Consider the following 22,825-nt stretch of genomic DNA (forward strand, 5'->3'; position numbering starts at 1 on the left):
GTCGGGATCTGCATTGGCCAAGGGACCGCGATCTCAATGCGGAGGAACGGCACTGTAACCGGGTGCCACTCACACCTGCGGCGCCTCCTGCTGGTCACTCCTGGGAATTAGCTCAAACTTCCAGCGCGGAGCGCCCTCTGCAGGCCAGTGATCCACCTTCCAGCTTCTTGCCCTGTGTCCCTCCCTGGACCCCGGTGCCCCTTTTACATGGGGTGCTGCCCCCTGGCAGTATCCCCTTCCTCTTTAGGGTTTCCCCTCCCCAAGTACTCTTAATCATATGTGATCTCGTGGTAGGTGGAATAATGACACGTCTCTCCCTACACAACAAAAACCAGATTGGACCGCATTAACTCCTCGTCTCCTGGACATGTATCGGTAACAAGGTCGGGTGAGACCGGAGAAGGTTTGTCGCAAGATTTTCCATGCATGCATCCAGGTTCCATAAACTTGGGACAATACTGGGTCAACGCGAGTTTGCCTTCTTTATCTGAAGTAGCAGTGATGGGGTGTATTACTCTACCTGTTCAAAGTAGAAAGATTTCCTTTTGGGCACTATCTTGATATTTGACTGGCAAAGGCAACCTTGAGAGGCCATCTGCATTGCCGTGCAGAGTGGATTTCTCCGATATTATTGATGAATTCATATGTGTGTGCTGAAGAAGTAACAATGCCCAACGTTGCCATACGACTAACAGCTATGGGGAATGCCTGTGTAGGGTCCAAAAATTGACATCAGAGGTCGATGGTCTGTGAGTAAGAGTAAACTTCGCACCCAAACCAGGTACTGATGAAATTTCCGATTCCAAAAACAATTCTAATGCCTCACATACGTTCGATTGGCGTAGTTAGTTTCTGCTTTGCTTAGAGTGCATGAAGCAAAAAGCAATAGGTCTATCTTCTCCGAAGGCATACATGTTGGACACACTGCTCACCCACTCCATAAAGGGGAGGCATCGCAGGCAATTGTAGGGTAAGGATGGATCAAACGGCGTTAGAACTTCAGAATTAGGCAATGCATCCCTAGCTTTTGTTAAATGCAACATCACAGGCTTCAGTCCACTTCCAGGCCTTGTTCTGCCCAGGCGAGCTCATGAAGTGTTTTAGCAGGTGTGGCTAACTGTGAGATGAACTTTCCATAATAGTTCAGTAGTCCTAGAAACGAGCGCAGCTGGCTTACATTTCGATGCGGTGGAGAGCCTCCACAATAGCTTTTAACTTTTGCAGGGGCCTTATGAAGACCCTGCAGAATCAATGATGTGTCCCAAATATTTAACAGAGGGGCTTGAAGAATTCACACTTGTCTTTGCGAACATTCGTAGCCATACTCTTCCAGTCTTTGTAGGTAGTCCTCTAAATTCTTTAAGTGATCCTCTTCATTCCTTCCAGTACCAGGATATCATCCAGATAGCACTGAACTCCTGACAAGCCACACAAATCCTGTTCCATAGCCCTCTGGAACAGGGCGGGAGCAGACGTGATTTCGAAGGGTAGGCGACAGTAATCGATAAAGCCCCTTTGAGTCCACAATAGTCAACAGCTCTTGGGACTTTTCATCGACGTGCATCTGTAAATATGCTTGACTCAGTAATCAATCTTACTGAACTTTCTGTCCCCCAGCCAGGCCTGCGAAGAGGTCATGCCGTATGCGGGGGAAGCGGGTATTGCTCTGCACACCACACTGGGTTGACAGTGACTTTAAAATCACGCAAATCTGGAGAGAGCCATCTTCTTCACTATTGGGACGATAGGAGTGGCCCATGAAAAGCTATGGGTAACTGGTATTAGGACTCCATTGGTGCCAAGCGCTCCAGGTCTGCTTCAACTTTTGCCTGATGCATATGGCACAGTTCGGGGCTTTCAGATATTTTGGTGGACTGTCAGGTTAATGTTTCAAGGTCACAGTGGATTCCTTCATACTTCTCAAAATCCTCTCCAAAAACAGCAGCATGTTTTCCTTAAGTATAGGGTTGCATTTCAGACTTAGTTTCTTCTTTTAGTCATCCGTGCACTTCTGCCAGTTCACTGAATCTTCCCCAAAGCCAAGACCTAACCATACACGCATTAAGGCTGGGTAGTTACCTCTCACCACAAACAGTGGCAATTTAGCAGCCTGTCCATTGAGCTCCACCTAACATCAATAGTGCCAACATGGGCACAGCTTTCTCCGTATACATCTTCGGAACAGTTTTTGTTGCTTAAGCGGAAGATGCTGTAGCTTTTCTTTATACACAGTCTCAGATACCGAGGGAGTCTGGCTGCATCAGGTGTCCAGTTCCATGCGTATAGGTTTGCCATCCAACAACGGGGTTACCCAGGATTCATGTGAGCCACTCACTGACCAAAGACAAAAACATGCAGTGGCACTCTCTTGAGATGCTGGGTGTCACCTTGATCATCCGGGTCTGCTTCTAGGGTATGCATGCAGGGTTCCTCTTTTGTCGGCCAGACCACAGGCCTCTTTTTCTTTTGTTTACAGGCACACTCAATGTGTCCCTTTTTGCCACAGTGTCGACACACCAGGTCCTTACACCAGCATTCTGATGCCTGGTGACCCGGCTTACCACACAGGTAACATTCCTGACTCTGCACAGTTTTTGGTCGGTAGTCTTGTGACACTTTTTGCACCCTAAGGGGATGCACAGATGTATTGCACCTCCCTTCCAGGTTTGAGTAGCCAGTTCCATGGAGACAGCAATATCAACAGCCTTCTGTAATGTAAGCTGAGCCTCTATCAGTAGGTGCTTCATGACCATATAGCTTCACTGTAGAGGCCACACACTAACCTGTTCACGCAGGCATCATTAACATCTCCTTAAATTCACAGTGTTCTGCTAGCTTTTTTAAAATTGCTACAAATTGTACACTGTTTCATCTTCTTTTTGGTCTCTTTTGTGGAACCGATATCTTTCAGCAATTACCAGTGGTTTTGGAGAAAAATGGGACTCCGGATTTCCACAATGTCACTGTAAGATTTAGTCTCAGGCTTAACAGGGTGTAGCAAGCTGCGTAGCAGGGAGTAGGTTTAGCCCCTACAAAACTTAAGATATTGGCACCTTCTTCGCTTCTGTAATGTCATTTGCAATAACAAAAAGCTCAAAATGCTCAGTATACACATGCCACTGCTCTATATTCTCATCAAAAGGTTCCAGTGGCCTGGTCAGAGTAGCCATGATTTTAGTTTCACTTTCACAGTCAGTGCAAACAAGCAGTTTTTGTTCTTTACCTTGACTTCTACTTCCTTCTGTTACTACTGAGCAGCACCGGAATCCCCATCCATCGTCGCCACTTGTTTTTTCCTTGGGGGCAGCCGGTTTAGGAAGAAATCACTTGAGGCCAGAGAGCAGACAGCTAACAAAATTACCATTTTATTTACAGATACAGAAGCTAGCCTAGGCGGCTGAAACTGGCTGAGCTATTACCTAATAATCTAACTCAGTTGCCATAGGAACAAAAACCAGACAAACCAAAATACACAACAGTGAGGTGAAGAGCTGCTAGGTTGGGGTGGAGGAGGCAGGCCCTGGTCCTGGGAGAGCAGGTCTGAGTGGAGCGGCAACGGCCATGGCGGAGCCACCCAGGCCCAAGAGGGTCCCGTAGCAGTGCTGTCTGGGCCATGCCCGGGCAATGAGGAGGACCCTGACTTAGTCCATTTTTTATTTTCTCCAGGACCTGCTGATCAGCAGGAACGGGGAAAAGGCATAAAAAGCCGGCCTGACAGGACAGGAATAAAGGCACCGGAGATAGCTCCGCTCCCTAGGCCCCCCTGGAGCAGAACCGGGGGCATTGTCAGTTCTGCTGGGTTGCGAACTGGTCCACCTGGGGAGTTCCCCACCTTCGGAAGAGCTGGTGGGCCACTCTGAGTGTAGAGACCACTCGTGCTGAGAGGAAAAGTTTCTGCTCAAGTGATCCACGCTCACATGCTGGGCACCGGCAGGTGAAAGGCTTTTAGGTGGATGTCGTGGCTATACAGAAGTCCAACAGAGTCTGAGTGCTTCGTGGCAGAGAGCAGAGGTTCGAGCCCTGCCTTGCCTGTTGATATAGAATCATCAAGACCATGTTGTCTGTGACAACCCTGACTACCTTGCCGTTTCAGGTGAGAGCGGAAGGCCATATGCACAGTCCACACCCTGAGTTCTTGACGTTTATGTGAAGGGAGCTCAGGTCCTGCAAAGACCACAGCCCTGGGGTCTGAAAATGTCCCACATGTCTGATGCATCAGACACCAGCTCCAAAGATGGGGCCTGATCACTGAACAGGACCCCTTGGAGCATGTTGCTTGGGATGTACACCTACGACCGGGTGCAGGGTGGTGAGCCACTGAATTTGGCACAGGAGGACGTAGTCCTCTCCTGCGGAGATGGTGGGGGTGTGGTCACAATCAGTCCTCCGGAGAGGGCGAGGAGGGCTGGTGCAGTGCTTTTGGTGTTGGCCAGCACCAGAGGATCCCACCTGGTTGGTCAAATCCAGGCACGGTACTGAGGACATGGGTCCCACTGATTCCTTTCCCAGCAGTGTAGTGGAGCAAAACGGTGCTTCCGCTGCCCCGGCCATCGAGCAAGCCCACACCGGGGGCTGCACCGGAGGCCACGATGACCATCTGGTACCACTGGGCTGGCCATGATGCCTCAGTGCCCATCGCACTTGCTTCAGCATCGGCGGATCTGGCTGTTCGAGTTGGCTAGCCTGGCCTGTAGATGAACGGACATGAGCAGAGGCCGGGGCTGGCATATGACCCGCTGCTGTTTCTGGACTGGGAGTAGAGGTGGTGTCGGGATCTGCAATCGGCCACAGGACCGCGATCTCAATGCGGAGGAACGGCACCAACGTAGTAGCTGCTCCGTGATCGGTCTCGACAAGCAGACCCACGACAGCGGGATGCCAGCGATCGACACCTGGGGCTACGGTGCCTTGCTGGAGACTTGGAGCAGGAGTCCGAGCGGGAATGACATCGATGATCTTCCGCGACCGACTGCAGTATCCTCCTTCGAGATGAGGACCGCTGGCGACCTCTACCGCCACAGTCCCATCGATATTTGCTCCTGCGAAGAGGAGCGGTGCTGGGAGTCCTGGTTGGATGGCACCCATCCAAACCAGTCTGGCCGGCGTTGAGAGTGATCCACATGGACTGGGTCCTGAATGCTCGCTGGGCAAGTGAGTGGTGTCAGGAAAGTTCCGAGACCGGTACCAGGCCGGCGGTGCAACTGCACGGCGATCCCAGCGGTGGCCTTGCCTCTGGAGCGTGGCAGCTCCCTTATAATCTACACCAGCCAAGCACCAGTCCAGGCAGGGCCGGCTGTAGGCACCAGCCTCCAAGCATAAGCTTGGACGGCACTTCTAAGGGCAGCAAAATCCCCCCCCCACAACTTTTTTTTCCCCATTTTTTGCTTGAGTGACAAAAAGCCATTCGCCCTGTCAGCGTGTGAGCCGGGATCCGCACCCCCTGCCTCTGCCTGGCGGCGCCTACACAGTCCACTTGGGCAGGAATACTGTGCCACCCTGGGAGACTCAGAGTGGCAGCAGCAGCAGGACCCCTCCCCCCCCCCCGCATCCCAGGCCACTGCTTCCCACCCTCCTCGGCACCTCACATGCTCCGGGAGCCCCTCTGCAGCCAGCAGCTGGGCTCGGCTCCCCTCCCTACCTGGCTCCTCACACACTCTGGGGAGCCTCTCTCACCGCTGCCGCAGCCCACGCTTGGTTCCAGGGCCTGGGCTCCGGGGCGAGAGAGGGATCCTGAGTGTGTGAGGAGGTGAGTGGCCAGTTTGGGCTCCTCGGTGCTGAGCAGGTAGCCTGCAGCGGAGATCCTCAACCTTCCCACCCGCCGGGGCTGGGCCAGGGCACCGTGAGGCTGAAGAGCAGCAGCCAGGTCCGGGGGGCTTCCAGGTCCGGCCACCAGCATGTCGGGGGTGAGGCGGTGAGCAACGAACTGATCCACCTTGGCCACCAGCAGTGCTGTGAAGCCCAGGGAGGGAATCGTGTCTCGTGCTGCACCCGCAGCTGCACCGCCACCTGGAAGTACTCCGGCTTCTGTGCTGCCAGCACTCAAAACTCACATGGGAACGGAGTCGCAGCTGGGCCAGAGCTCAGCTGCCGTGTGCTGGTAGCGGATCCCACATTTGGGGTGGGAGCCTAGTGCTCGGCTGGCTGTGGGGTGAGGGGGAGAGAGAGCGCAGGGCTGGGTGGTGGTGGGGGCCTTGCTGGGCTGGGGCAGCCAAAAATTTTTTTTGCTTGGGGCGGCAAAACCTAGAGCTGGCCCTGAATCCAGGAGTCGCAGGGGCTGCTCCCCACACAAGGGTACTGCTAGGGGAAAAACTTCCAGCACTGGTGCAGGTGGCGAGCACGCACACCTATTGTGGAACAGACATGAGCAATCAACCGGAGAAAGAACTCACCCTGTCTGTGTGCTCCTAGGGGTTTCCCAATTTGTGTCTCCAGCAGAGTGTCTGGTGGGGAAAGGAGAAAAGAGACGAGATTTCAGGCTTTCATATTTGTAACAGCATCCCACTCTGAACACATAGAACTGTTTTCATCATGACAGAACAGACTGAGAGGCCCAGAGACACACTCAGGCAATTAATATAAACTAAATGAACCTTCTCTTTCCTCTCTCATTCAGGCATCTCCCAGCAATGGAACCAACCTCTCCTTGCAGCCTCACAACCATCCCAGGACACACAATCGTAAAAGAGATTTATTTCCCCTTCATCATCCCTCCCACCCCTGAGACTCCAGTTGGTTTCTCTCATTCACTCACTGCCTTTTGTCGTACCCGAAAACTCAGATCATACAAAGACTTTATCATAAAAGTAACTTTACCCACTTGGGCCCTTTGGCCAGGGGTAGGTGGCATCATGTTGTGTGATGGACACTTGACAAAATTACCAAACTTAGTGATGGACATTGGCGGGGTGTTATGTCATTCAGTCATTCAACCCATAAATTAACACACAATTTTCCACCCTAAAAAAACCATAACCTGGCTAGGTAGTTAATAAATAATAAACAATAACAATAAGAATAAATTCAACTCCCTTTAGTGTTTTTGAATGTACCTCACTGCCACAGTCAATATTTTTTTTGTAGATGGGGGCACGGAAATAAATATTTATCCTAAAACCATATATCAATGTATTATTGTCACTACTTTCTTGCTTAAATAATTTGTCTTATGGGAGGAGGAAGAGTGTGTGTGTGTGTGTGTCCCACCTCTACACCACTTACCCCATGTCTCTCCCCAGTCTGTGACCCTTACATGGGAGATCCCCCATCATGTCACAGGATGTGGGAAGTAGAGGAGTGGGGTCTCTCAGTGGAGCTGGGTTTCCCACCCCCTCAATGTTACCAGGGCACCCCCCTCCAGGCAAGGGTTATCCCAGGGTGGGTGGGAACATCCTCTGCCTCCTGACAAGGACAATCTCTGCTGGAGGCAGGGGTCTTTTGTGAGCAGGGATGGAAAAAATTCTTGTGTGGGGGTGTGTGTGACGAACTGGGAATGTTCTTAATGTTTTCTCTGAATACGCTGTTGGTGCCTCAGTGTCTCCTATGCAGTTCTTAAGTATCTAGGTGGTGGAATAAGGGTGTGTGATTGCTGCAGAGCAAAGGGCCAGTGCACATAAATGCCTGACACTGTCTTCTAGCAACTGATGGCCTGGGCCCCTTCTCTGCAAAGGTGCCAACTGAAGGTGTTGGAGACAAAGAGATCAGGTGACCTCCTGGCCTGGGAAAGCAACTGAGCAGAGGAGGAGGGGCTGGAGGGGTTTTCAGTCTGGAGCTGTCTGGGGAGGAGGAGTGAAGTGCAGATGTGGGGTCTGGCTCACTGCCCCCTAGAATGGACCCGGCCAAGGGGTCCCGTTCGCAGTACCTAGAAGCTCTCTTTTAGACTGTGTTCCTACCATCAAATAAACCTCTGTTTTACTGGATGGCTGAGAGTCACGTCTGACTGAGAAGTGGCAGTGCAGGACCCTCTGGCTTCCCCAGGAACCTGCCGGGGTGGGCTCGCTGTGGGAAGCGCACGGAGGGGCAGAGGATGCTGAATGCTCCAAGGAGAGACCCAGGAGGTGAAGACGTGTGAGCTTCTTGCCCTGAAGACAGTCTGCTCCAAGGGAGAGGAGGCTCCCCAAAGTCCTGTAGTGAGCTTTTGCCTGAAGACGGTCTGCGCAGGGAGAGGAGGCTCCAAAAGTCCCGCCTGGCTTTGTGGGAGCGTTCCAGAGCATCGCCAGAGGACTCCGTGACAGAGGGGCTCACCTGGTGGCTCCCAAAGTGGATTCCATTTGTTTCTCTCCTCTGCTGCTGTGGAGCTAGGACTGAGGGAGCTGTGCAATATGGAGGCAAACACTGAGGGGCTGGAGAAGCTAAGTGTTGCGTGGAGGCACTGAGGGCTGGAGCTAACTGCAGGGCGGCTGTCGCATGAGGCAGCACTGAGGCTGGAGCTGGCTGAGCGGGGCTGTGCATCCAGCACAGAGAAGTCCAAATAACCCCCTGTGTGGAGACAAGGGTCAAGTGACGTGTGCTAATCAGTGGTAATAAACCAATGAGAGAAGAGCACAGACATGAAAAATAACTTGAAGAAAAAAGCCCTGCAATGAAATCGTTCATGCATTGTGCAGTGTATGACCTAATATATAGGACTTTTCATATTTCATATCACTCAAAGTCATTGGAAAGAACTAATACCTATGTCAATTGGATGGTTTAAATGTCAGACATTGTAAGGAGTAATCAGAGCTTCGTAGAAAAATCCCCATGATTCTGCCTCATCCCTGGAGAGGGAACTGGCCAGCACTTCTTTCTATTGTGCATGGCTGCAGTTAGCAAAACCCTAATGGCTGGTGACTGGCGCAACTAGATGGGTGATTGCTCTGAGTTAGAGAAATTCTTCCCAGGTGTCTGCTGTTGGGTCTTGCTGAATTGCTCACTGACTACATATTTGGCGATAGAGAAGAATTTTCCACCAAGCCAATTCCCCGAGACTCTGTTATTTGTTTGGTTTGGTTTTTCGTTGTACAGCATGCTATACTAGAAAAATGATGGAGTCTCTGTAACTTGAATCTTTAAATCAGTATTGAGGACTTCAGTAATTCACCAGAGGCAGCTGGATCATGAGGTCCCTTTTGACCTTAAATCGTTGTGAGTCATTTCTTACTTTGTAATTGTATTGCAAGCATCTTTGTGATGCAAACCCGTTTGATTTAATTCAACCTGAACGTCTATGGACCAAGGTGTCTGGCTCTCACCCAACATTAAATAGAACCATCATCTAAGCGTGAACAATTGACTTGGCCACCAATTTCTCTTCCCACAGTCTCAGAGGTTCTCCCATTCCAATCCTAGAGCATCATTTTAGTACCTTTGGCATTTCCTCAGAGTCCCGGATAGCACAATAGTTTTCTGCGGAGAATTGAAACTTGCTCTTTCAGTTCAGGAGAAATCTCTGGCTGCTGGAACTTCCTCTTCTGACCTAGAGAGAAACAAGTTCTACGTGATTATATTTCATTGTGTGATTCATTAGGAGTTCTGGCTGTGAGTCGCTGCTCTATATGCCTGGGAGTCAGAATTCCTCGACTTCTCCAGCCTCAGAGTAGTGCACACAAGCCATGGCCGTACACCTTCCTTTCAAAGGACTATTAATATTCTTCAGGCTCTGGGGAGACAAAAGGGAATTACTCCAGGGGCCAATTTACTTGTCTGCCATTTCTCAGGAACAAGAAATTCCTATGTGCGCTGCTGTAGAAATCTCTGTCACTAGGAACTACAGACTGAGACTCGCCACTTCCCCGTCCCCCTCATTCCACACAGCAGTCTCCTAACAACCTTCAGGCTGGAAAAAAACTTCTTGCCCACTGCTACCTGGGTTGAATGTGACCAGTGCCCCAGCAGTGACAGCCCATATGTCCATATTCCCATCCCACAATCTGAGGCAGCCAGTCCCGCTGTAGGTGTGAATCTCTTGCAAATACTTTAGGTCAGCCCTTTCCATTGATGGAGAATTCCAGGGTGCGGAGTTTGTTGTACTCCCAAAAATGTGACCTTCCCACACATGTTGCTGGGAGATGCAGTGGCTTAACATCATCTTCATGCTCTTTCTCGCATTGCCAAATTGTCTGTGCGAGTGAGAGAGAGGCACATACCTGCTTAAGGTGCTTTTGACATCCTTAGAGGAGAGAGAGCAGAGAGGAGGTTAAAAATCTCGCGTACCACCTGACACACACTTGGGATTCCAGCAAGGCGATTTTGGCAAATTACAGGGAAATCAACCTGTCTGGCCTCGGCGGGCCGAGGATCGGCGGCCCTCACGGTTCTTCGACTGAGCTGAAGGGCTTTTCCATCTTCTAATATCTTTGTGTCTGTGAGTTCTGCAAGAGAACAATCGTCATTCACATTTCACCAATGCACACATTGGAGTTACACTGAGATCTCTGACCTGCTGGATCCGTGCCCTAGTTCAGAATTGTTCTGTCCCTGTTTGGGCGTTTGGGACTGTTTCGTAGCTTCAGTCTCACCTGCAGGCATTCACTTGCTTGGCTTCTGACCTTCCCTCCAGCTTACTGATCAGCTCACTGAGACAGGAAGCTCCTCGGAGAGTTTGATGATATTATCATTCTGTATCTTCACAATATCCTCGTCCAGCTTTCCAGCTGGGCCAGCAGGAGTCGCTCTTGTGCCTCCAGGAAACTGCTGGAGTTGCTGAATTCAGACACATCTTTATGGCCTTTCCATTTGTCTGTCTGTTTCTATAAGAATAAGAGAAAGGGCTGGTCAGGAACATGGACGCAGCCTGAAATGACCTTTCTATAACAGTCTTACAGGGGAGAGTTTCTTTACATCTCTAACAATCTGTTGTAGAGACCAGGACATGAGCCAGTCAGGCCTGTGCTCAGAGCTGCCGTGGAAATCGGGAACTGCAGACAAAGTCAGAGACTGGAGTCAAGTCAGGATCTCAGCGAGGGTTAGGCTACAGTCGAGCTCAGGACGTCATGCCAAGGCTGAGTCCGACTCAGTGTCTGGAGTCACACCACGGATCGGGTCGAGTTGGAGTCAGGCAGCCACACGAAGGGTTAGCATGGATCAGATACAGTACGTGCGGTCAATCTGGCATTTCAGGGACAACGCCAGGGCCAAGCCGAGAGTCAGCGTCCAGTCAGCAGCCACATCGGAGTTCATGCAGTTGTTTGGACACTTGATGATGACTCCTTGCGTGGCGTAATTCATGCATCTGAATGTCTGCTCCAATTGGAGCTTCGTAGCCGATCTCTTGGTGCGGCCGAGTTCCATAGCCCCTCCCTGCTGGCTCTGGAGAGCGGTTGGTCCTGTAATGACAGTCTCTGTGGACTGAGGTTCAACAACCACCATTCTTCACATCCTGGACCTTGCATATACACTGTGGATCACAAGGGAGATGATTTCTCGTACAGCTTCCCATTTGGCCCCCCAGTCTCTCGGAAGGGCTGTCTCCATGTCTACTGGCATACAGTCATGCCAGTTTGGGAGAAATGCTGTGAAAGCCCAAGGGGTAGTCATTAACTCTTTAATTAAAATGCATCTTTAGATCCTGCAGAAGATGCTTTTCCTTCTCCAGGGAGAAAACATTGTGATATGCACACCTGTACACACAACACACACACACACAGAGTATCCCATGATCACAGAGAAACACACACAAGACCATAGATAAATCTATCAATAAACATCCCTCCCACCTCCATGTCCCAGCAGGTGAAGAACAATAGGCGCCTACCAGATACTCCTGGCTTCTCTTCTTTCCAGTCACTTTCAATCCCAGCAGCTTTTCTCTCTCTTCCCTCAGAGTCTTCAAATGGGCTTGTATTTTTTTCTGACAAATAGAAATGATCTGGTGGGTTTATTTTGAGGATTGTAGGGGGTAGATGAGGTGTTTTTCCACCCAAAATTCAAGGTAACAGTCAGTCTTCCTAGATAGTTTAGGTAGGTAAGGCAATATCTTCTGCTGGGCCAGCTCCTGTTGGTAAGAGAGTTCACACAGCTCAGCTCTGGGGAACATACTTGTTCCTGGGTCTGAAGAAGAGCTCTGTGTACGTTTGAAAGCTTGTCATTCACCCATAGCCATCAGCAGATATTACTTCACCTACCTTGTCTCTCTAATATCCTGGGACCAACACAGTTACAACAACACTGTGTACAACAGTGGGTCTTTGTAGAGGTAGGACCTCAGAGACACCAAGGAAATGAAACCTTATTTATGGAAATTGGGTGGGTTTTGTATTCAGATTGATTGAAGTTATTACGTCCACTCTCTCCATTGAATCGAACCAGTGGAAAACTGGTGTCCCATGAGAAGATTTAACGAACACTGATACCAACCCCATAAGCCACCGGGGGCAGCCATATAGGCTGGGATGCTCAAAGGAGTCCAGCTCCATTGACTTTCAGCCCTGTACCCCTGGGGATTGGACTGGCTGGAGTAGGGCAAACCGCATTAGATGCGTTGATTTGTGTTAGGAACAGCTAGAGTTTGCCCTAGTGCTGTCCTAGCCCCTTTCCTTGGCAATGCCTCTGGCTATCTACCCCAAAATCCCTAGCAAAGACTCCGGAAGCAGTGGATTCTGGGAGATTTCAAAAGGCTGCCTGGTGGGACTGATGGAACCACCTTGGCTGGACTTTGCCCATGAAAACACAAGAACAGGTCAGATTGACACAGGTCCACACTGCCCAGGGCTTAGTCTTGTTGAAGATAAGTCGAATCCCAGTGGTACTTGGCATGGACCTGAGCTGTCTGGAGCCCTTGTGGATGTGGACTCAAGGTGCTCGGGATCCCACACAGCATTTAGCCCAGTGATCTCCTCTAGTGCAGGCCGGCAGCATCTGAGTTTAATCCCTCATGGAGCAGCACAGGAGTTCAGATTCCCAATGGGAAACCTCATCTCCCTGCTGAGCCTAGGACCTGTATCAAGGAGTCTTTTCCTCCTAATCTGGGCACTTCATCAGTGCTGAGTGCTGCTGAAAGGGGCAGAGTAGCTAGTGGTTAGGGCACTAAACTGGGCCTTGGAAAACCAGGTTTTTATATTGAGCTCTGACATGGATCTGCTGAGTCACCTTAGACAAGTCACTTCCCCTTACCGTGCCTCAGTTTCCCCTCCCACCCTTTGTCTGTCTTGTCCAGTTGGACTGTAAATGGCTCACGGCAGGGATTGGTCCTCACTGGGTTTTGTGCAAGGCCCCTCACAATCAAGGTCAGAGCTCATCTGGGGTCTGTAGGGGATGCAAATAACAATAAACACTGTGATACAACCAGTAATACCAGCCACAGCTTGTAACTCCCCTATCAGCTTTCATGCAGTGAAGGATACACACAGCTGAATGAACAGTTTACCATTAAACCTCGTAATTACCATCCAACGTTATCACTCCATTAGACTGGACAGCAACTCGGTACCTTGTATTTTTTCTGGGCAGCTTCCTGATATGGGAACCACCGTGTGAGCGCGGTGAGCCCGACGATCTGTCACCACCACAGATGGGGGTTTGATCCTTCTTCACAGAACAGTTCGAGCCTCTGGGTGTTCCCTGCACACCCCGTCCCCACCTGCTCCCTTTGCTGCCTGTAAACTCAGTTGCTTGGTGATTTCTACCATGTTTGCCAGCTGCCTGTTGGGCCTGAGGTTTCTCTGTTGCACAGTTTGTCTGCACTGAGGGCAGGAGGCGGCTGTATCGGATCCCTCCCAGCACTGGCTGATGCAGGCTCGGCAGAAATTGTGCCCACACTCCAGACTGACAGGTTCTGTGAAATACTCCAGACAGACGGGACATGTCGCTTCCTCCTGGAGATTTTCCATGGGGTTCTTTGCAGCCATGGCTCCTCTGGGCAGTGAATCAGGGTAAGTTTCAATTTCCTGAATTCACACTATGCCCCGCCCGCAGCAGCAAGGGGGTGTTTCCTTGCCTGAAAATGACTCATGCTGTTTGCTGAGCAGGAAGGACCCAGCCAATTTCACCCCTGGAGGCTTTAGTGTAAAAATGTATCAATAGGACCCCGGTCTTGCAATCAGCCCCTGTGCTGGTGGGGAGGGTCACTGAGGCATCCCCCCGTGAGGATGAGCCTGCAGGAGCAGGAGCTGGGTGTTAGGAGGGATAGTCAGACTGGGCAGAATTTTGTTATAATATATAGTTTTGACAGATGATGTTTATTTTTAAGCAATTTTTATATTTATCGATTTAAACTTTAACAATCTGAGTTTTAAGCATTTCATTCTAATTAAAATTTTCATGGTTGTGGGAAATTATGGAGGGGATCAGACAATATTTTGGTCAGACCAGAACTATTTCATGACGCTGGACACTGAGAGTCAAAAAGTTGAAGCTTTAGAAATGTTAAAATTGTCTGTGAGCAGGTAAATCTCCTCCCTCCCCCGCAGCTCCCCCAGGGCAGTAACCCAGTGCCTCCCCCACCACCACACGGACCGAGGCTGAAAGTCCATCTGATGGCAGCTCAGGGGCCTGTGGATTGTGCTCGGATCTCAGCCTGGGCCATAGAGGGGGCAGGTGCCCCTGTAACACAACCACTTCCAGCAAGGCCTGCACTGATTTTCTCCGTTTGTCAGTCCCAGCAGAGAGACCAGGGACTGCAGGGAGACCAAGCTCCTGTCCCCCAGGTGAGGGCTGGAGCCCAACGGCGGAGGCCAGCAGGTGTGCAGGGAGCTCACAGTAGGGGCTGCAGGGCACATGGTGTGGGATAAACAGAGACCTCTCAGGCAACTTACCCTTGCGGCTGCAGGAGGGGATGTGGGGACAGACTGAGGAGGCCTGGGGCAGTCTGGGAAGCTGTCATCGGGGACAAGGAATGGGAAATGGGCTGTGGTTGGGGAGCCGTGCTGGGCAGAGATGCTGCTGCAGATGCAGCTCGTTACCTGGATCATGTCCACATTGGGGGCACCAGCATCAAATGGGTGAGCAATGCACCATAGGTATGTATCCCACAGTGCAGTGTTGTGGGAAGGAAGAGCTGATCGCTGCCCATCTTGGAATTCTCTGAGTTCTCCCCCGAGAGCAGCATCACGAGTAGCTCTGAGCTCTGCATGCTGAGGAATGGCAAAGCAGCACAGCCATCTGCCCGCTGCACTGTTCCTGGTGCAGAGCAGAACAGGAGCATTCCAATGATTTGCTCTTTCTTTGTTCCCCAAAGGGAGCAGCACACTCAGCTGTCAGATACTTCCTGGAGCTTTGAAAGGGGAGGGACGCATGCCTCCAGGGCAGCAGAGATCCAAACACCGATGCCTTGGTTACACTGGAGAGTTGCAGCGCTGGTAGTGGCTTTATAGCACTGCAACTCACTCACTGTCCACACTTGCAAAGCACATACAATGCTGCATCTCCCTGGCTGCAGCGCTGGCTGTATTCCACTGCCATGTTGGGTGTGCAGAGGGTAGCGTGTGTTCTCGGCTGGTTGTGCGGTGGAGGTGTGGAGCAGCTGGGTGGTAAACCTTGGAGCTGGGGAAGGGGTTTTGAGTACAGTGGGACAGGGAAGGCGTTGCACGGGGGAGGACGCGCGGTGCGCTCTGCCTGCATGGCATACGAGTTGCCTGATAGAGTCCTGCTTGGCGCACCAGGTGCTTATCAGCTCTTATGTTTTCTTCCTGCGCCGCTGGTTTTTCTCGGCGATCCTTCGCTTTCCCTCCCCCTCTAGTCCTGCACTTTTTGATTCTGTGTGAGTTGATCCTACTGACTTGTAGAGGGTCTTTGCTTTTCAGCGGCTTCTTCGGAGTTTTGGAGTCTTGAGACTGTTGATAAACGGGCAGCCAAAACTCAAGGTAGTTTGTGAAAGGCAAAAAGGCACCACTTAAACAGAGCAGACATTGTTTGTTCTCAGCAGTATATTCCCACACAGTGAAAGCAGATTTACTTCTTCACAGCCGCATCTTTGCCCAACCAAAGGAGCGCATCATAACCACAGAGCCCGAAATGAGTGAGTAAGGACTGATTGCATTCAGGGCTGTCTGTCTTGGGTTTCTGTTTGTTGGGGAGAAACCAGCTGCACGGGCACCTACACTGACACTATATCCCACCTTTTCCACACGGAGTTTTGATCCTGGGAGATATCTCGTGCGGCGGTCACCGGGAAGCACAGTAGGGTCTTCTACAGCAATTGCGGATTCCGCACTGAGCCCCTAGTGCAGCTATGCCCTGGTGACAGCAAATCGATCCCCCCACCCCTCCAGCACAGTGGCGGCGCAGCGTTAGCCTGATTGGTCAAGGACCACGGTGGCTTCCCACTAACTTGCACAAGCGACTTGCCCGTCTGCTGAAACTATTGGAAGAGAATTACGAGCCGATTACCGCGACATGATAGCCCACCTTCATGCGCTATTCCAATCTAGGCATGCAGCAGGCAGCTTTCCCTCCTCTCTCCCACGAAACCATTTCCACTTCCTGAAAACATAAAGCGCTTCGGAACCGCTCACTCTGTTTGTCCTCACCAAGTACTGGCCCCTGAGTGATGTGCCTTCCTCCTGGCTTGAGACGAGCATCCTGGACTGCATGCCTCTGGCATCCAGGCTGTCTCCCGCCCAGGACCCTCCCTCTCGTTCTCTTCTCACCCCCCCCCTCCTTACCCCACCTGTGAGTGTCCCATTGTGTCCTCGGCATTGAGCGGTGGGGTCACCCCCAAGTATTGGTCCAGCTCTTTGTAAAACGGCAGCGTCGTGGGCAGCACCAGACGCGGCTTTCCCTCACGCGCTTTTGCCTAGATCCGCAGCTCCTTCCTTTCATCTGCACTGCCCCGCGCCCGTTCATGGCCTTTCGGCCTGGCCCTTGGATCTGCCTAATGTTCTAATTCACGGCTAGCAGCAGCCTGTGACTGCAAGCTTCCTCCCCCCAAACACTGCTTGAGTCCAGCAACTCACCAAGTTGCTCCATGCATGGGGCTGTTGTGCATTGGAGGCACCGTGAGTCCTGAACGATTCCTACTTGCACTCCAACCTGGCTTCGCAAACAAGGACGGATTTTTAAATTCCCGGGCATATTAAAGAGGCAGTCACCTGAGGCCAGAGAGCGTAGAGTTTGAACTGATAGCGAGTGGCTGAGCAGGCTTCTAGTACCTCCGAACTTGAGAGGCCAATAACAACGCCTTGTGCCACGGCGCGCGGAGCACGGCTGCAGTCGTTCATTCCCAGACGAGTGGATACCTCCCCCCACCCCCCACACACCTGCCTCGTGAGCCAATATACAGTAACTCCTCACTTAAAGTCATCCCAGAAAATGTTGTTTTGTTGTTACATTGCTGATCAATTAGAGCAGTGATTCTCAACTCTCTTTTTCACAGATCACTTGAAAATTGCTGAGGGTCTCGATGGGCCACTTAATGATCTTTCCAGATGTTATTTATACCAGTAGCTAACTATTGTAAAGTGCTTTGGATAAAAGTCATATATTTAAAAAAACACCTTAAATAATAAACGTTTTTTTGTTCTACACATAAAAGCACACAACTCATATTTTAATATCACTAGTCTTAACCTTTCTAATGCGATGGACGTGGCCTCTCTTCCCTGCCACAGCAGCCCTCAAGTTGGGTTTGGGAAGGAGGGGGGGGTCTCTCCATCTCTCCCCCACCACAGCGGCCCCCGAGCTGGGTCTGGGAAGGAGGGGGGGTCTGTCCCCAGCAGCCGCAGTCCTGGAGCGGGGGTAAGTTGCCTCTTTCTCTGGCCGCCACAGCCCGAAAAATCCCAAATTCCCCAACCTCCTTTTCCCACACCACTGCCCCCTCCCACTTACTCCCTATTCCCCCCAAGGCCACCACTTGACCTTATATGTTCATCTCCAGGGTCCAGGCACCTAATTAGTGGAGCCACACCTGCACGACTCCACTAATTAGGTGGGTGGCCCTTCATTCTCTCATGTACGGCCGCCCAGGTGTGCACCTTTAGAGGGAACTATGCACGGACCACCTGAATGGAGTTCGCAGAAAAAAGCCTTCCCCCCAACTGCCCCAGCCAGGGCCCCCACATTATACCCCACATTGCCAGAGCCAGAATCTCATGCCTCCACCCACTCTGTCCCAGTCAGGGCCCGATGCACCTCCACCACCCCAGCCCAAGCCCTCCACCACCCATGCCAGTGCCCCCTCCTCATTCTGCAGTCAAATACCTCCCCCCATGCACTCAGGGGTCCCCCTCAGGCAACACCTCTCTGTGGCCCCAGAAATCCCCACAGCCAATGTCCCCCTTGCCACTTTCAGCCCCCCTCCACACAAAACCACCAGTCCAATGTGCCCACCAGGACCCACGAACCAAAACCAAGAGAAAGACAGACCAACACAAAGAGCAGAAGTTAATATTTTTTTTAAAAGCGGGGGGAGGCAACCCACGGTACCCCCAGTAGACCCTACCCCCGGCTGGTGCACCCCAGATGACCACAGACCAAGAATTAGCACAGGACAGTGGGTGCCACTCCCCATCCCCAACCAACCCCATAAAGCCACCCCCCATCACCATCCCAGCCAGGCCAATCCCCCTCAACTCCCTCAAACCCCGCTGCAGCCTTCGCCAGCCCCCACCCCACAACACAGCCTGGGTTTTCCCCTCCCCGCAGCTGCTCCCCAGCAGTCCAGTCCCCCCACTCATGCGCTGCAACTGCCAGTCAAGCAGCACAAGGGCAGGTAAATCGATGCTGCCCCGCTACAGCTACTGCTATTCCCGCCCCCTTCCAACCAACAACCCCCCTGCAGTGAGCCAGGCGCAGCCACGTCGGGGTGGGGCATTGCAGGCGTGGGGCAGCCAGCAGCCCTCCCCGGCCCCCCACCTAAGAACAACTCAAGGTCCCTGCACCCGAGCCAGGCGCCCACGACAGCCACGTGGAGCCGCAGGAGGACCGAGAAACGGGACCAGCAGGACCTGGTGGATCTCAAAACTGAAACCAAACAATCGCGCAGGCGCAGTAACGAGCCTTTAAAGCTTTTTTAAAGCCGATTCGGTAACCGGGAGCCAATCACGCTCTCCGGGGGGAAATTAAAAACCAACCAACAAAAGAGGCAGAAGCCCCGCCCCCAGGGGCGGCCCCAGAACCAGCGACATTCGCTGCAGGAGAGAAGCCGCGTGAGGCCGGCCGGGCTCTGCCTTGGCAGCTCCTGCAGCAGCCGCCGGGTGTTTCCCTGCCTGGGACTGACTCGGCTGCTGCTGAGCGGGGAGGAGCCCCCGGGGAACATTGCAGCCTGCAGGCGTTTGTGTGACATGTGCCCCAGGGCCCTGTGGCTGGGGGGCATCCCCCTGTCAGGGTGCCCCTGAAGGAGCAGAGTGTGTGTGTCTAAGGAAAAATACTCAGGCTCGGCAGAATTCATTTTATATATATTAACAGAGAGTATTGCAGCTAGGGAACGGACACAGAGGACAAGCTATAAGAACGCACAGAGCTGGGCTGTGGGCACCAAGCAGGACATGAGCAGAGTCCCCCCAGGCCCAACAACAGCAATTCCAGGGGGGGGGCGGTCTGTCTAGTGCTCATAGAGGAGGTTACTCCTGCTCAGGTAGGAAGGGTGGCCTAGTGGTTCAAGCACAGGCTTGGGGCTCAGGTGTCCTGGGTTTGGTTCCCTGCTCTGCCACTGACTTCCTGCTTTGTCTTGGGAAAGTCACTTCACCTCTGTGTACCCTAGATGCCACATGGAGCTAATGCTGACCCTGCCTCTGAGGCTGAATCCCTTCATGGCTGTGTGGTGATGGGGGGAAATGGAGATACCAAGGTGAGTAGTTTGGGCTCCACCCAGAGGGCACAGTAGGTGGAGGGGCTTAGGCCTGCTCTGTGGGGGTGGGGCATCAGCCCATCTTCTGCTGGGGTCATGGGCTTCTCCCTCCCCACACCCAGTGTGGCTCCTGCTGTGGTCCAGGGCTTCTCCCATTCACCCTACATGGCTTTTGTCACAGTCTGGGACTTCCCCTGCCCCCTACCCAGCAGTCAGTGTCCAGGGCTGCTTCTCCCCACCCTGGCTCAGTGCAGCTCCTGCCGGGGTCTAGAACTTTTCCTTCCCCTAATGTGTCACTGCACCCATCCAGCATATGTGCCTAGGAGCCCTCCAGCCTGCTGGGGCGATTTCAAAGGGCCTGGGGCTCCCAGCCCCCACAGTCACTACCAGGCACTAGGAGCTGCCACGACTGGAGGCCCCGGACATCAGATGGTGGGTTCCTGTTTGTGGGTTGCTAAGCAGAGACACACACACCCTCTGCAGCCCAGATTTAAGCACCTATCCATGAGAGGGGTGTGACTTAGGGCACCACTTCCCCCCTTGTCAGCATCTCCATTGGCTAGCTTACATGGCTCCCCGCCTACTGAGGTGGCTTTTGTAAATCGCATTGTAAGGTGCCTGTGTTGCCTATGCATTGTCTAGGGAGTTTTGGCACCTGACGCAGCTCTGAGGGTCACAGTTCTGCTGTCCCTGTGATTTTCTCGCTGCCTGAAAGTTACTCACTGTGATTCTCAGCATTGCAACACTCGAGTCCCTGCATGGATTGCCCCCCGTGCAACCAGTCACCTCTCCGCAGAGCACAGCTGAGCAATTCCTGATTGACATGGATGTGCACAGGACATAGACAGAGCACAGGCTGGTTAGTGACACATCACAGTAAACCCAAACTCTCTTCCTATAGGTGCAATCAATGCTCCAGATTTTTTGTCACCCCAATCGGTGAAAAAAATAAAAAGAAAAAAGGAAGAATGCGATTGAGCTGCCGCCGAAGAGGAAGACAGCAAGTGAAGGACCCGCTGCTGAATTGCCGCCGAACATTGTAGTGGACAGATTGAGCAGCTGCTGCTGCCGATCCGGACTTGCTGACCCGACAACTGATGCACTGCTGCAGCTTTTTATTGGCCACCCCAGGCACCTGCTTCCTTTGCTGGTGCCTGGAGCTGGCCCTGGGTGCAATATTCCCTGTGGGTGCTGGGGGGACACAACCAAGTCAGGAAGCAAATCCCATGACACTGCCGCCAGCACCTGCAGCTGGGACAGTAAAGTGGAACAAACACAAAGAATTGTTTGTAATGTTTTATTTACAGTAAGTAGCTGGAAAGTAGCAAAGTAAAAGGAGCTAAGAAGGAGCTTTAATAGCCACAGCACGGCCAGGAGATTCCCAGCTACTGAGAATAGTTTTCTCTATGGCGCTAAAATAGCACCAGTGGCCAGGGATTAATATAGGGAATTAATGAGTTACAGTCTCACTTTCAGTAACATGTAATAAATCTCCCCATGCCGCTCACGTTCCCTTTCTTTCCACACTGTTCTTTTCTATTCATTATTGTTCTAGCCTCACTTTCCATCCCTCTTTATTTCCCTGTGTCTCTCCTTCCTGTCACAGAACATCCCCCTCGGCTGCTCTCTTGTTTCCCTGATCTTATCCCTTCCCCTCGTGCTGATCCTGGGCTGGGAGCCCCCAGTGAGGTCTGAGGACACAGATCTGTACAAAACGCTCCCTGCAGATGCTGCTTCTTCCCAACCCTCCAAACCCTGACTGATTCATGCTGTGTCCCTGCCACCCCCACCTCCGCCTGTCCCCTGCCCGGCTGTTAGTGCTACCCCCTGCCCAGCCCCCACCTCTGCCCCTCAGGGCCCCTCCTGCAAACCCAGGGGTTCTTCCCCCTCCTCCCTCCATCCCTGAGCCTGCAAAAAAGGAGGGGGAGGAGCTTCCAACAGCCACAGAAATGAAGAGAAAGGGGCTGGGTAGATGGGAGTCCTCCAAGATCATAGAGACTGGGGTCCATGAGGCTAGAGAGGCTGATTCCCAGTTCCCCCCTCTGCTGTGTGTCTCAGGGACACAGTCGGAGCCGGGATCCCTCCCACACCCAGAACCAGGGTCGGATTCTCCCCCCAGGGACGGAGCCCGGCGGGAAAGTGAAGATCGGGGCCTCGTCACCAGCATCGATAAATGTCACCTGCCCCCGGTCACAGTCCAGACAAACCCGGATCCTGCTGGGGACCCGGCTCAGGGGCAGGGGGGTCACAGGGGAGGTGAGAGCCTGGAACTGATCCAGCCGCTCCACAGCCCAGATCCCCCCCTCAGGGCTACGGCTGATCCCTCCCTTCCTCCCCACAGACTCTCTGGCCACCCCCACAGCCCAGCATTGCCCATCCCCCACCTCCACCTCCCAGCAATGTCTCCCCGAGGTGAATCCCTCACAGCCCAGCACACAGGACCAAGAGTCAAATCTCTCAGGGTTGTCGGGCAGTTGCTGCCATATGTCTCCGTATCTCACATGTTTCTGATCCTCAGACAGGATGAGTTTGGGAAGAGCCGTTTCTGGATCCAGAGTCACAGTCACTGGGGAGAGAGAATCACAGCGTTAGGGGCAGAGCTCAGCCCTGGGGGAGGCTGGGCCCATTTTTCACACTCCTCAGCAGCCCTGTCCTGCCTGGGACAGGCCTGGATCCAAGGGAGTTGCCCCTGTTCTGGGCACCTGAGACTGAACAGAGATGTCACTGCAGTTTCTCAGTCTCTGTAAGGAGACCCAATTCATTAGTTTCCCATTTGCTTGCACAAGCTTCAGGTCCCAGCTACCCCTGTTGTTCTATTCCATAACCAGCATGAGAGACACATCAAGAAAGGCTTTAGTGAGCAGAGGCAGCTCCAGGTACCAGTGCTCCAAACACATGCCTTGGGCAGCAAGCCACGGGGGGCGCCCTGCCGGTCACTGCGAGGGCAGCAGTCAGGCAGCCTTCGGTGGCATGCCTGCGGGAGGTCCGCCAGTCCCGCTGCTTCGGCGGCAATTCGGGAGTGGGTACACTGAAGCTGCAGGACTGGAGGACCTCCCGCAGGCTGCCGCCAAATCCGCGGGACCAGGGACCTCCCACAGGCAAGCCACTGAAGGCAGCCTGCCTGCC

The 22,825-nt window shown here is 52.6% G+C and overlaps 1 pseudogene; it reads right to left on the reverse strand.

Moving 5' to 3' along the window:
* The window catches only part of LOC116821279 (uncharacterized), a 65,373-nt pseudogene that overhangs the window by 33,126 nt on the left and 9,422 nt on the right, over positions 1–22,825 (reverse strand).

This window comes from Chelonoidis abingdonii, unplaced genomic scaffold, assembly GCF_003597395.2.
Source record: "Chelonoidis abingdonii isolate Lonesome George unplaced genomic scaffold, CheloAbing_2.0 scaffold0358, whole genome shotgun sequence".
Classification (NCBI taxonomy): domain Eukaryota; kingdom Metazoa; phylum Chordata; order Testudines; family Testudinidae; genus Chelonoidis; species Chelonoidis abingdonii.